This window comes from Lissotriton vulgaris, unplaced genomic scaffold (genome assembly GCF_964263255.1).
Source record: "Lissotriton vulgaris unplaced genomic scaffold, aLisVul1.2 SCAFFOLD_301, whole genome shotgun sequence".
Classification (NCBI taxonomy): Eukaryota; Metazoa; Chordata; class Amphibia; order Caudata; family Salamandridae; genus Lissotriton; species Lissotriton vulgaris.
Genome location: NW_028244321.1, coordinates 627,419 through 641,338, shown reverse-complemented (window position 1 = coordinate 641,338; position 13,920 = coordinate 627,419). Strand labels below are relative to the sequence as shown.

The window sequence follows — 13,920 nt, the reverse complement described above, 5'->3', positions numbered from 1 at the left end:
CGTAGGGGCCCCACAACACACTTTTCTTAGCTCATTGAATTAAAGTATAAACTCCTGCCATGTGTGAGTGGTAAAGGCTTGTTAATTTTGTTGCTTTTCAAATTCACGTCTGACAACAAGACGAAGGAACATTGGGGCATCAGACGCTTTGGAAAGTAGCCACCAACCGCAGAGAAAGAGGGAAAAGGCAGTATGAGGTGTGGAGAAAACAGCAGCAGGTACAAGGAGCTCAAATGAGATTAATGGCGCCTAAATAGAGCACGTAAAGGAACAGTTACAAATCTAAGAAAAGGGAAAGAAAAGACTAGGAAAAAATACAGAAAGAGCTTGTAGATGAAATTCTCTTCCAGGAACAACAGGTTAAGAGAAATTACACAGGGAGCAGTTAAGCTTGTAACACGGGGGAGAATAGAAAAGAAAATGCAGTTTTATGAAGTGTGTTTGCCTAATCCAGCTAGCACTTTTATTTTATTTCTCTATTTGCTTCTTTTATTGGTAAAGTAAGTTTCAAGTGCATGCACAGGTACGACCGAGAGAGCCAGGGTATAATAATTTGAAGCGTTTGCACCAGCGCTAATGAAGGACGAGAGTTATAGCAAAGATCTGAAAGGGGGAGCGATAATAAATATGTGATATGGCAATAGTGACACCAAAATAAGCCACCTATTTATAAAACTGACATGGAAGAAATACTAAAGGTTAACTTCTGAAATTGTAGCCGATGTTAAAAAGATTCTCGTTGTCGGCAGGATTCGAACCTGCGTGGGGAGACCTCAATGGATTTCTAGTCCATCACCTTAACCACTCGGCCACAACAACTGACTGTAAGGTGTGTGCACATAATCTGTATGCAAGTTTTCAAGGTGTTCCACAGCAAATTTCTGATATTCTGCAATGGACTTTTTAAAAAAAATGTTTTTTTCAGCAGGCACATTCACTCCTAAAAACAAAAATTGCATGCGTGTATCTCTAGTTTGGAATACCATAGGCTTGCATGCATACTCTCATGGGTCCCTCAAGTTTTTGGGACCCTATTGCACTCTGTTTTCGTGCTGCTTTTAGTATATGGCCCATATTACAGAAGTCTACCATCTTTGAGTATTTGAGGCTCCTTTGTAAGTGCTTTATATTTTTTCCTTGAAGAGCTATATAATAAAGGGGTCCGGGAAAGATTCCATTTATGGAAGATAAAAGAAGGCCCACTTGTCTCACCAAATGCTGTAGAGAAACCTGATGTTTTACTCATGTTATCCTTAGTTCGTTTTTGTTAGACCTTGCATTCTTAAGGTGGTCCCAACCCCACCTTATTGCTTTTCACCTCCGCATTTTGCTGTATCTTTTTGTTGGCCTTAGGACTCTGGTCACTTTATTGCTACTAATCAGTGCTGAAGTGCACGTGCTTCTTCCTTAATCATGTGTATAATTGAAGTATACCTGACTGACAGATTTAATTTACTTGAAAGCCCCTTGTAAAGTGGTATACCATATACCCAGGGACTGATTGTGCAGCCCAAAGAAATAGCATTTCAAACCTGTCTCAAGCCTGCTACTGCAGTGCCTGTGCTGCAGTGTACTGCCACTTCGACTTGGCATTTAAAACTACTTGCCAAGACTTAAACTCCAATTTTATTACATATCAGTAACCCCTAAGGTAGGCCCTAAGTAGTCCTAGGGGCTTCATGCTATGTAAGTAAAAGGTAAGACATGTACTGTGGTAGTTTGTATGTCCTAGTAGTATCAAACAGTCTATTACATTTTTCACTACTGTGAGGTCTGCCCCTCTCATAGGTTAGCATTGGGTATTCCCTTATACTTTATGGGGGGTAATTCCATATCAGCGAGGAGAAGCTTTATTTATTTATTGATAAATCCTATCTACTGGTGAGGTTGGATTTAATCTTACTATTGTATAAATGCCATTTTTAGAGAGTGAGCATTTCTCTGCACTTACTGCTCTATTTGCATGAAAACCTGTCTTCAATTGACGTCTGGATTGGGCTGCGAGACAGCTACATATGTGCATTCCCTGTAGACAGCCACAACACAGGTCACTCAACTGAAACTGCATTCATATGCATTCTGATTGGCCTGGGGGAGAGCCCAGCTCCCCTTACCGCAAATATGTTCAAGAACGATAATTTATGTCAGTAAGTACAGTATACCTACATCTTATAATCATGTGTGTTTAAATAATTTGTCGTTAGATCGTTTGAATATTGAAAAGGATCTGTTTTTAATAGACATTTTACAAAAACAACTGGTACATTTGGGAATTCTGTAAAGGAAAAACCCAACTGCCGTGACATTGCCAACCACAATGCCGTGACTCGGATTCGAACCGAGGTTGCTGCGGCCACAACGCAGAGTACTAACCACTATACGATCACGGCGAGCTACTTGGGCTCAATAATGTACAGTGACATGAAGAAATTATAATTCGGAACACTCAGGGCTACTCCTGTGATAGGCTGAATGTGTTCATTGCTTCCTCATTCCTTATACAAAGGCTTTATCTCCTCAGTGGTTGATAGGCTGAAACCGTTTCCTGGCCGCCTGCTTGTGAACTGGCAGGAGTCAAAGATCGTACATACACTGGTGGGCCTGTGATGGGACACCAATGCAGAGAAACACACCTGGCGCAGATATTCGATTCTGTTTATTAGACCTGCATCTCCCCTGTACCTCCTCAAGCCATCTGTATGTGAAGCAAGAAAGAGTTAAGGAACGGTCCATCTACACTTTTATTGGGAGGATGCTGCCGTGAGCTCCTCCCAGCTAATCACACAAACAGCAGTAAAGCAAGATAACTACACAGTTAGGGGGGACTGCATGGTTAGGTTTTTGAGGAATTATTGAAACTGACCTCAGTGACCCATAATCAGAGCTGTGGCTAATGACTGCATGCCTAATTATGATGAAGCAAGCACCATGGCTCGTAGGGGCCCCACAACACACTTTTCTTAGCTCATTGAATTAAAGTATAAACTCCTGCCATGTGTGAGTGGTAAAGGCTTGTTAATTTTGTTGCTTTTCAAATTCACGTCTGACAACAAGACGAAGGAACATTGGGGCATCAGACGCTTTGGAAAGTAGCCACCAACCGCAGAGAAAGAGGGAAAAGGCAGTATGAGGTGTGGAGAAAACAGCAGCAGGTACAAGGAGCTCAAATGAGATTAATGGCGCCTAAATAGAGCACGTAAAGGAACAGTTACAGATCTAAGAAAAGGGAAAGAAAAGACTAGGAAAAAATACAGAAAGAGCTTGTAGATGAAATTCTCTTCCAGGAACAACAGGTTAAGAGAAATTACACAGGGAGCAGTTAAGCTTGTAACACGGGGGAGAATAGAAAAGAAAATGCAGTTTTATGAAGTGTGTTTGCCTAATCCAGCTAGCACTTTTATTTTATTTCTCTATTTGCTTCTTTTATTGGTAAAGTAAGTTTCAAGTGCATGCACAGGTACGACCGAGAGAGCCAGGGTATAATAATTTGAAGCGTTTGCACCAGCGCTAATGAAGGACGAGAGTTATAGCAAAGATCTGAAAGGGGGAGCGATAATAAATATGTGATATGGCAATAGTGACACCAAAATAAGCCACCTATTTATAAAACTGACATGGAAGAAATACTAAAGGTTAACTTCTGAAATTGTAGCCGATGTTAAAAAGATTCTCGTTGTCGGCAGGATTCGAACCTGCGCGTGGAGACCTCAATGGATTTCTAGTCCATCGCCTTAACCACTCGGCCACAACAACTGACTGTAAGGCGTGTGCACATAATCTGTATGCAAGTTTTCAAGGTGTTCCTCAGCAAATTTCTGATATTCTGCAATGGACTTTTTAAAAAAAATGTTTTTTCAGCAGGCACATTCACTCCTAAAAACAAAAATTGCATGCGTGTATCTCTAGTTTGGAATACCATAGGCTTGCATGCATACTCTCATGGGTCACTCAAGTTTTTTGGACCCTATTGCACTCTGTTTTCGTGCTGCTTTTAGTATATGGCCCATATTACAGAAGTCTACCATCTTTGAGTATTTGAGGCTCCTTTGTAAGTGCTTTATATTTTTTCCTTGAAGAGCTATATAATAAAGGGGTCCGGGAAAGATTCCATTTATGGAAGATAAAAGAAGGCCCACTTGTCTCACCAAATGCTGTAGAGAAACCTGATGTTTTACTCATGTTATCCTTAGTTCGTTTTTGTTAGACCTTGCATTCTTAAGGTGGTCCCAACCCCACCTTATTGCTTTTCACCTCCGCATTTTGCTGTATCTTTTTGTTGGCCTTAGGACTCTGGTCACTTTATTGCTACTAATCAGTGCTGAAGTGCACGTGCTTCTTCCTTAATCATGTGTATAATTGAAGTATACCTGACTGACAGATTTAATTTACTTGAAAGCCCCTTGTAAAGTGGTATACCATATACCCAGGGACTGATTGTGCAGCCCAAAGAAATAGCATTTCAAACCTGTCTCAAGCCTGCTACTGCAGTGCCTGTGCTGCAGTGTACTGCCACTTCGACTTGGCATTTAAAACTACTTGCCAAGCCTTAAACTCCAATTTTATTACATATCAGTAACCCCTAAGGTAGGCCCTAAGTAGTCCTAGGGGCATCATGCTATGTAAGTAAAAGGTAAGACATGTACTGTGGTAGTTTGTATGTCCTAGTAGTATCAAACAGTCTATTACATTTTTCACTACTGTGAGGTCTGCCCCTCTCATAGGTTAGCATTGGGTATTCCCTTATACTTTATGGGGGGTAATTCCATATCAGAGAGGAGAAGCTTTATTTATTTATTGATAAATCCTATCTACTGGTGAGGTTGGATTTAATCTTACTATTGTATAAATGCCATTTTTAGAGAGTGAGCATTTCTCTGCACTTACTGCTCTATTTGCATGAAAACCTGTCTTCAATTGACGTCTGGATTGGGCTGCGAGACAGCTACATATGTGCATTCCCTGTAGACAGCCACAACACAGGTCACTCAACTGAAACTGCATTCATATGCATTCTGATTGGCCTGGGGGAGAGCCCAGCTCCCCTTACCGCAAATATGTTCAAGAACGATAATTTATGTCAGTAAGTACAGTATACCTACATCTTATAATCATGTGTGTTTAAATAATTTGTCGTTAGATCGTTTGAATATTGAAAAGGATCTGTTTTTAATAGACATTTTACAAAAACAACTGGTACATTTGGGAATTCTGTAAAGGAAAAACCCAACTGCCGTGACATTGCCAACCACAATGCCGTGACTCGGATTCGAACCGAGGTTGCTGCGGCCACAACGCAGAGTACTAACCACTATACGATCACGGCGAGCTACTTGGGCTCAATAATGTACAGTGACATGAAGAAATTATAATTCGGAACACTCAGGGCTACTCCTGTGATAGGCTGAATGTGTTCATTGCTTCCTCATTCCTTATACAAAGGCTTTATCTCCTCAGTGGTTGATAGGCTGAAACCGTTTCCTGGCCGCCTGCTTGTGAACTGGCAGGAGTCAAAGATCGTACATACACTGGTGGGCCTGTGATGGGACACCAATGCAGAGAAACACACCTGGCGCAGATATTCGATTCTGTTTATTAGACCTGCATCTCCCCTGTACCTCCTCAAGCCATCTGTATGTGAAGCAAGAAAGAGTTAAGGAACGGTCCATCTACACTTTTATTGGGAGGATGCTGCCGTGAGCTCCTCCCAGCTAATCACACAAACAGCAGTAAAGCAAGATAACTACACAGTTAGGGGGGACTGCATGGTTAGGTTTTTGAGGAATTATTGAAACTGACCTCAGTGACCCATAATCAGAGCTGTGGCTAATGACTGCATGCCTAATTATGATGAAGCAAGCACCATGGCTCGTAGGGGCCCCACAACACACTTTTCTTAGCTCATTGAATTAAAGTATAAACTCCTGCCATGTGTGAGTGGTAAAGGCTTGTTAATTTTGTTGCTTTTCAAATTCACGTCTGACAACAAGACGAAGGAACATTGGGGCATCAGACGCTTTGGAAAGTAGCCACCAACCGCAGAGAAAGAGGGAAAAGGCAGTATGAGGTGTGGAGAAAACAGCAGCAGGTACAAGGAGCTCAAATGAGATTAATGGCGCCTAAATAGAGCACGTAAAGGAACAGTTACAGATCTAAGAAAAGGGAAAGAAAAGACTAGGAAAAAATACAGAAAGAGCTTGTAGATGAAATTCTCTTCCAGGAACAACAGGTTAAGAGAAATTACACAGGGAGCAGTTAAGCTTGTAACACGGGGGAGAATAGAAAAGAAAATGCAGTTTTATGAAGTGTGTTTGCCTAATCCAGCTAGCACTTTTATTTTATTTCTCTATTTGCTTCTTTTATTGGTAAAGTAAGTTTCAAGTGCATGCACAGGTACGACCGAGAGAGCCAGGGTATAATAATTTGAAGCGTTTGCACCAGCGCTAATGAAGGACGAGAGTTATAGCAAAGATCTGAAAGGGGGAGCGATAATAAATATGTGATATGGCAATAGTGACACCAAAATAAGCCACCTATTTATAAAACTGACATGGAAGAAATACTAAAGGTTAACTTCTGAAATTGTAGCCGATGTTAAAAAGATTCTCGTTGTCGGCAGGATTCGAACCTGCGCGTGGAGACCTCAATGGATTTCTAGTCCATCGCCTTAACCACTCGGCCACAACAACTGACTGTAAGGCGTGTGCACATAATCTGTATGCAAGTTTTCAAGGTGTTCCTCAGCAAATTTCTGATATTCTGCAATGGACTTTTTAAAAAAAATGTTTTTTCAGCAGGCACATTCACTCCTAAAAACAAAAACTGCATGCGTGTATCTCTAGTTTGGAATACCATAGGCTTGCATGCATACTCTCATGGGTCACTCAAGTTTTTTGGACCCTATTGCACTCTGTTTTCGTGCTGCTTTTAGTATATGGCCCATATTACAGAAGTCTACCATCTTTGAGTATTTGAGGCTCCTTTGTAAGTGCTTTATATTTTTTCCTTGAAGAGCTATATAATAAAGGGGTCCGGGAAAGATTCCATTTATGGAAGATAAAAGAAGGCCCACTTGTCTCACCAAATGCTGTAGAGAAACCTGATGTTTTACTCATGTTATCCTTAGTTCGTTTTTGTTAGACCTTGCATTCTTAAGGTGGTCCCAACCCCACCTTATTGCTTTTCACCTCCGCATTTTGCTGTATCTTTTTGTTGGCCTTAGGACTCTGGTCACTTTATTGCTACTAATCAGTGCTGAAGTGCACGTGCTTCTTCCTTAATCATGTGTATAATTGAAGTATACCTGACTGACAGATTTAATTTACTTGAAAGCCCCTTGTAAAGTGGTATACCATATACCCAGGGACTGATTGTGCAGCCCAAAGAAATAGCATTTCAAACCTGTCTCAAGCCTGGTACTGCAGTGCCTGTGCTGCAGTGTACTGCCACTTCGACTTGGCATTTAAAACTACTTGCCAAGCCTTAAACTCCAATTTTATTACATATCAGTAACCCCTAAGGTAGGCCCTAGGTAGTCCTAGGGGCATCATGCTATGTAAGTAAAAGGTAAGACATGTACTGTGGTAGTTTGTATGTCCTAGTAGTATCAAACACTCTATTACATTTTTCACTACTGTGAGGTCTGCCCCTCTCATAGGTTAGCATTGGGTATTCCCTTATACTTTATGGGGGGTAATTCCATATCAGAGAGGAGAAGCTTTATTTATTTATTGATAAATCCTATCTACTGGTGAGGTTGGATTTAATCTTACTATTGTATAAATGCCATTTTTAGAGAGTGAGCATTTCTCTGCACTTACTGCTCTATTTGCATGAAAACCTGTCTTCAATTGACGTCTGGATTGGGCTGCGAGACAGCTACATATGTGCATTCCCTGTAGACAGCCACAACACAGGTCACTCAACTGAAACTGCATTCATATGCATTCTGATTGGCCTGGGGGAGAGCCCAGCTCCCCTTACCGCAAATATGTTCAAGAACGATAATTTATGTCAGTAAGTACAGTATACCTACATCTTATAATCATGTGTGTTTAAATAATTTGTCGTTAGATCGTTTGAATATTGAAAAGGATCTGTTTTTAATAGACATTTTACAAAAACAACTGGTACATTTGGGAATTCTGTAAAGGAAAATCCCAACTGCCGTGACATTGCCAACCACAATGCCGTGACTCGGATTCGAACCGAGGTTGCTGCGGCCACAACGCAGAGTACTAACCACTATACGATCACGGCGAGCTACTTGGGCTCAATAACGTACAGTGACATGAAGAAATTATAATTCGGAACACTCAGGGCTACTCCTGTGATAGGCTGAATGTGTTCATTGCTTCCTCATTCCTTATACAAAGGCTTTATCTCCTCAGTGGTTGATAGGCTGAAACCGTTTCCTGGCCGCCTGCTTGTGAACTGGCAGGAGTCAAAGATCACACATACACTTGTGGGCCTGTGATGGGACACCAATGCAGAGAAACACACCTGGCGCAGATATTCTATTCTGTTTATTAGACCAGCATCTCCCCTGTACCTCCTCAAGCCATCTGTATGTGAAGCAAGAAAGAGTTAAGGAACGGTCCATCTACACTTTTATTGGGAGGATGCTGCCGTGAGCTCCTCCCAGCTAATCACACAAACAGCAGTAAAGCAAGATAACTACACAGTTAGGGGGGACTGCATGGTTAGGTTTTTGAGGAATTATTGAAACTGACCTCAGTGACCCATAATCAGAGCTGTGGCTAATGACTGCATGCCTAATTATGATGAAGCAAGCACCATGGCTCGTAGGGGCCCCACAACACACTTTTCTTAGCTCATTGAATTAAAGTATAAACTCCTGCCATGTGTGAGTGGTAAAGGCTTGTTAATTTTGTTGCTTTTCAAATTCACGTCTGACAACAAGACGAAGGAACATTGGGGCATCAGACGCTTTGGAAAGTAGCCACCAACTGCAGAGAAAGAGAGAAAGAGGGAAAAGGCAGTATGAGGTGTGGAGAAAAAAGCAGCAGGTACAAGGAGCTCAAATGAGATTAATGGCGCCTAAATAGAGCACGTAAAGGAACAGTTACAAATCTAAGAAAAGGGAAAGAAAAGACTAGGAAAAAATACAGAAAGAGCTTGTAGATGAAATTCTCTTCCAGGAACAGCAGGTTAAGAGAAATTACACAGGGAGCAGTTAAGCTTGTAACACGGGGGAGAATAGAAAAGAAAATGCAGTTTTATGAAGTGTGTTTGCCTAATCCAGCTAGCACTTTTATTTTATTTCTCTATTTGCTTCTTTTATTGGTAAAGTAAGTTTCAAGTGCATGCACAGGTACAACCGAGAGAGCCAGGGTATAATAATTTGAAGCGTTTGCCCCAGCGCTAATGAAGGACGAGAGTTATAGCAAAGATATGAAACGGGGAGCGATAATAAATATGTGATAAAGCAATAGTGACACCAAAATAAGCCACCTATTTATAAAACTGACATGGAAGAAATACTAAAGGTTAACTTCTGAAATTGTAGCCGATGTTAAAAAGATTATCGATGTCGGCAGGATTCGAACCTGCGCGGGGAGACCCCAATGGATATCTAGTCCATCGCCTTAACCACTCGGCCACAACAACTGACTGTAAGGTGTGTGCACATAATCTGTATGCAAGTTTTAAAGGTGTCCTACAGCAAATTCCTGATATTCTGATTTGGACTTTTTAAAAAAAAAATTTTTTTCAGCGGGCACATTCTCTCCTAAAAACAAAAATTGCATGCGTGTATCTCTAGTTTGGAATACCATAGGCTTGCATGCATACTCTCATGGGTCACTCAAGTTTTTTGGACCCTATTGCACTCTGTTTTCGTGCTGCTTTTAGTATATGGCCCATATTACAGAAGTCTACCATCTTTGAGTATTTGAGGCTCCTTTGTAAGTGCTTTATATTTTTTCCTTGAAGAGCTATATAATAAAGGGGTCCGGGAAAGATTGCATTTATGGAAGATAAAAGAAGGCCCACTTGTCTCACCAAATGCTGTAGAGAAATCTGATGTTTTACTCATGTTATCCTTAGTTCGTTTTTGTTAGACCTTGCATTCTTAAGGTGGTCCCAACCCCACCTTATTGCTTTTCACCTCTGCATTTTGCTGTATCTTTTTGTTGGCCTTAGGACTCTGATCACTTTATCGCTACTAATCAGTGCTGAAGTGCACGTGCTTCTTCCTTAATCATGTGTATAATTGGAGTATATTTTATTATACACAAGGTACTTAGGGGTCTAGGAGCTGAAACCAGAAAAGTGTTTGCTGCTATAAAACCTATGTCTAGTTAGTACTATAGGAATATAAACAGTAACAGACCGAATCGCCAATAAATGAAACACCTGTAATCGTGAGTCACCCCAGTTGTTTTGGATTCCCATCAAAGTCTTACAAGATCAATATTATCATTTGGTAATCCCTGGTGGGTATTGTGTCTCCTGACCATTGAGATCACAAGCATACCCTCTCGGATGGTTCGGGGTAGCGACCACAATCACACAGGTATCCCAAATGCTGTTGATTCAATGGGAAAGGTGCAGTGCAAAAAGGAATAAGTGGTGATTTAAAATAGGATAGGGAACTAACAAAAGAAATTTTAATAAGCGTTGGCCCCTTCCTGATTAAAAACAAGAACAGACTGGTAAACTTATCGCATTGATAACAAATATCTGCGCGGAGACCAACATGTTTCAGCCTTAGAGGGAGGGACCTCGGGCTTTCTTCAGGGTCTCTGTTCTAGATGGTGCTACTGCCTGTATAAGTGTAGTAAAGTGTGAAAAATTATACAAAAAAACACACAAGTGAAAAGAGCCAGAAAAGGATATAGTGTTCCTTCTTCTGTGCGTACTCCTCTTCGGAAGCAGGTACTCGGTTACTGTAGTCGGGGGACAAACATACAAGTGAAACACTTTCAGCAACCCTGGTCTGAGTATTACCAAGCATTGAGTCAAGAACTTTATCAACCTGTGATACTCACCCAGTGCTTCCGGGGAGTGGACCTCACCTCTTCCTGGACCTGGCTCAGGATATGTGAGACCCCGCTCTACGGGAACAGAAACCGACCTCATGGTTATGGTTATGGAGGGATCAAGTAGATCTACTCTCATGCATACTACACGAAGTCAAACGTGTTCTGGACGTAGAGTATACTGTCATACACCTGGACACGCTCTTGTGTCAGTGCCCCTCATTGCACCCACCCGCCGCGAGTCCAAAGGGACTCGAGAGAAGTTCTATTGACAAGGCTATGGGTTGATGTCAAACGTAGCCCGCCGAGGGTGCTAGCGTCTTACCTGTCCGTCGTTGTCTCGAGCTGTGACTGAGTCAGGGGGAGGCTCAGAACAGTGTTCGTCATTCTTACTTGAATGGTTAGAGAAAAAGTTCCCAACCAATCAGCCAGAGATACAACGACGTAACCTCCTACTGAGGCTCGAACTACTCGATGACGTCATACTCAACATTCGGGTAGTTCCAGTGATGTACAAAGGACCCCGTGGGTTTTCAGTGGCCGGTCAAAACTGCCTGGTGGGGAAATTAAGAGAGACTGAACCATGGGATGTCGTCATTCAGTCCGTGTTGATCAGTACCCAATTTGTACACCCATCTTTGCTCTTTGCGAAATAGGAAGTTGGACACATCGCTTACATGGGTGGGGATGTGTGGTTTTTCAAGAACATGCCAATGGAAATCGTTTTCACCATGATTATGCTCGATAAAGTGTTTGGTAAGTTTCGAGATATCTTTTTTGCAGCGGAATGTACTCTTGTGTTCCTGCATTCTCACTCTAACCTTTCTGGTGGTCATGCCAACATATCGCTCGTTACAGATGCATGTGAGGAGATAGATAAGGTTGTTGCTGTTGCAATTGGAGAATTGCCTCAACTCCCAAGGTCGATCTGTCCCGATATCCACGCTAGTGATCTTAGAGGTGAGTGGACAGACAGAACAGTTACCACAAGGGTGGTGGCCTGTAACAGGTGGCAGGTCCCAAAGGGTGCCCACTTCTCTCTTGGCAGTGGTTTTGGGACGGGTATGTACCAGTCGATCCCTTAAGTTTTTGGAGCGTTTGAACGCAAATAGGGGGAATTCAAGTTTGTCCTTCCCGCTATTAAGAATGCGCCAGTGTTTCTTGATAATTTTCTGGACCTTATTTGACTTGGTGTTATAAGTACTCACGAGAGTGAGTCGTTCTGTCGGAGGTTTGGCAGGTTTAGGTTCCAGTAGCGCAGCCCGGTGGTTGTTGGCTGCTCTTTTGCATGAGCGATTCACCAGTCTTTTGGGGTAATGCCTTGCCAGAAGCTGATTGGACAGTTCACCGGCATGTCGTTCAAAACTTTCAGCGGTGGAGCAGTTCCTGCGGACTCGTAGGAATTGCCCAAATGGGAGGTTATCCCTTAGGGCCTTGGGATGTTGACTCTCATACAATAGGAGGGAGTTGCGTGCCATTGGTTTCCGGTAGAGTTCGCTCTGTAGGCCATTCGCTGTACAGTAGACTGAAAGATCCAGGAAGGCTACTCTTTCCTTACTTATTTCAATAGTGAAACGGAGGTAGTCATTTTGATGATTGAGCCATTCGTGGAATTGTAGAATGGATTCTTGGGACCCTCTCCACACTAACAAGACATCGTCTATATATCTCTTCCACCAGATAATAGACGTGAAATGTGGGTTGCTCGCATGTAGTACCGTGGTCTGTTCAAATTTGTGAACATACAGGTTCGCCAGGGACGGGGCAAAAATACTTCCCATGCTGGTTCCAGAGATTTGATGATATATTCGGTCTTCAAACATGAAGAAATTTTCTTTCATTGCTATAGTAGCAAGCGACATGATAAAGGGTACAGGAGTGATGGAGTCAAGCTCAGATTCCTCCAGGATGGTGCGAACGGTGTCTAGAGTGGCATTCTGGGGGATCGATGTGTATAATGACTCAATGTCCAGTGAGACAAGGTAGTCAGTTTCTTGGCAAAAGTCAATTTCCGGGATTACCCTTAGGACATCAGTGGTGTCCTTCAGATACGTTGGCATGGTGTGCACCAGAGGTTTGAGGAAATGATCCGCAAATGCAGATAAAGGTTCCAGTAAGGACCCCTGCCCTGAAATGATAGGTCTGCCAGGAGGAGGTCTTTGTGGTTTGTGTACCTTGGGCAGAGTATAGAAGTATGGCATAGTGGGATTTTTGGCCTGGAGGAATTGTGCCTCTAAGTTGGTTATCCAGCCCTCTGCCAAAGCTTCCTCTACTAGATTCTTGATTTGGTTCATCAATCCTGGAGTGGGGTTGCTGGTCAGTGGTTCATAGGAAGTGCGGATGCTCAGTTGGCGGGAGCATTCCATTCTGTAAGTTTCGACATCCTGGACCACGATGGAACCCCCTTTGTCAGCGGGCTTCACGACTATGGTGTCGTCTTGGCAGAGGGAGTTCAGTGCCTTTCTTTCAGCTGCAGATAAGTTATTGTAACCTGAGTGGGTCGAGTATTGGATTTGGTCAATGTCATTTTTCACAGCTATCTCGAATGCGAGAAGCTGCGGGGGTATGGCATGAGTGGGAGGGAGAAAGGTGGATTTGTTCCTGAGACCTGTGTTGTTATCAGGTTCAATGCGAATGTCATCGCTGTTTTTCGGTTTGAAAAAGTAGTGGAGCCTGAGTTTACGAAAAAACTGAGCTAACTCGATTTGGAGTAGGAACGGGTCTCCCTCATCTGTGGTTACAAATCCAAGCCCTTTATTAAGGACTGCTTCTTCCAAATCTGTGAGAGTACGTTGGCTGAGGTTGACTACCAGGCTCTCACTGGTGGTATTGGTCACTCTTGGGCACCCCTCCTTGTGTGGCTCCTGGTCCCTGCGTGTGGGCCTGCTGTGTCCTCCCATTGGACCTGAGGTTGTCCCCG

General features: G+C 42.6%; 5 non-coding genes across 5 annotated transcripts; all 5 read right to left on the bottom strand.

Annotated features, from left to right (window-relative positions):
- Positions 1–2,318: 2,318 nt before the first annotated feature.
- Positions 2,319–2,390, bottom strand: TRNAH-GUG (transfer RNA histidin (anticodon GUG)). Its single transcript has one exon. It is a non-coding gene; the product is annotated as a tRNA-His (tRNA).
- Positions 2,391–3,671: 1,281 nt separating this feature from the next.
- Positions 3,672–3,753, bottom strand: TRNAS-AGA (transfer RNA serine (anticodon AGA)). The gene has a single exon. It is a non-coding gene; the product is annotated as a tRNA-Ser (tRNA).
- Positions 3,754–5,251: 1,498 nt separating this feature from the next.
- Positions 5,252–5,323, bottom strand: TRNAH-GUG (transfer RNA histidin (anticodon GUG)). The gene has a single exon. It is a non-coding gene; the product is annotated as a tRNA-His (tRNA).
- Positions 5,324–6,604: 1,281 nt separating this feature from the next.
- TRNAS-AGA (transfer RNA serine (anticodon AGA)) lies at positions 6,605–6,686 on the bottom strand. Its single transcript has one exon. It is a non-coding gene; the product is annotated as a tRNA-Ser (tRNA).
- A 1,498-nt stretch (positions 6,687–8,184) lies between these two features.
- TRNAH-GUG (transfer RNA histidin (anticodon GUG)) lies at positions 8,185–8,256 on the bottom strand. The gene has a single exon. It is a non-coding gene; the product is annotated as a tRNA-His (tRNA).
- Between the last annotated feature and the right edge of the window lie 5,664 nt (positions 8,257–13,920).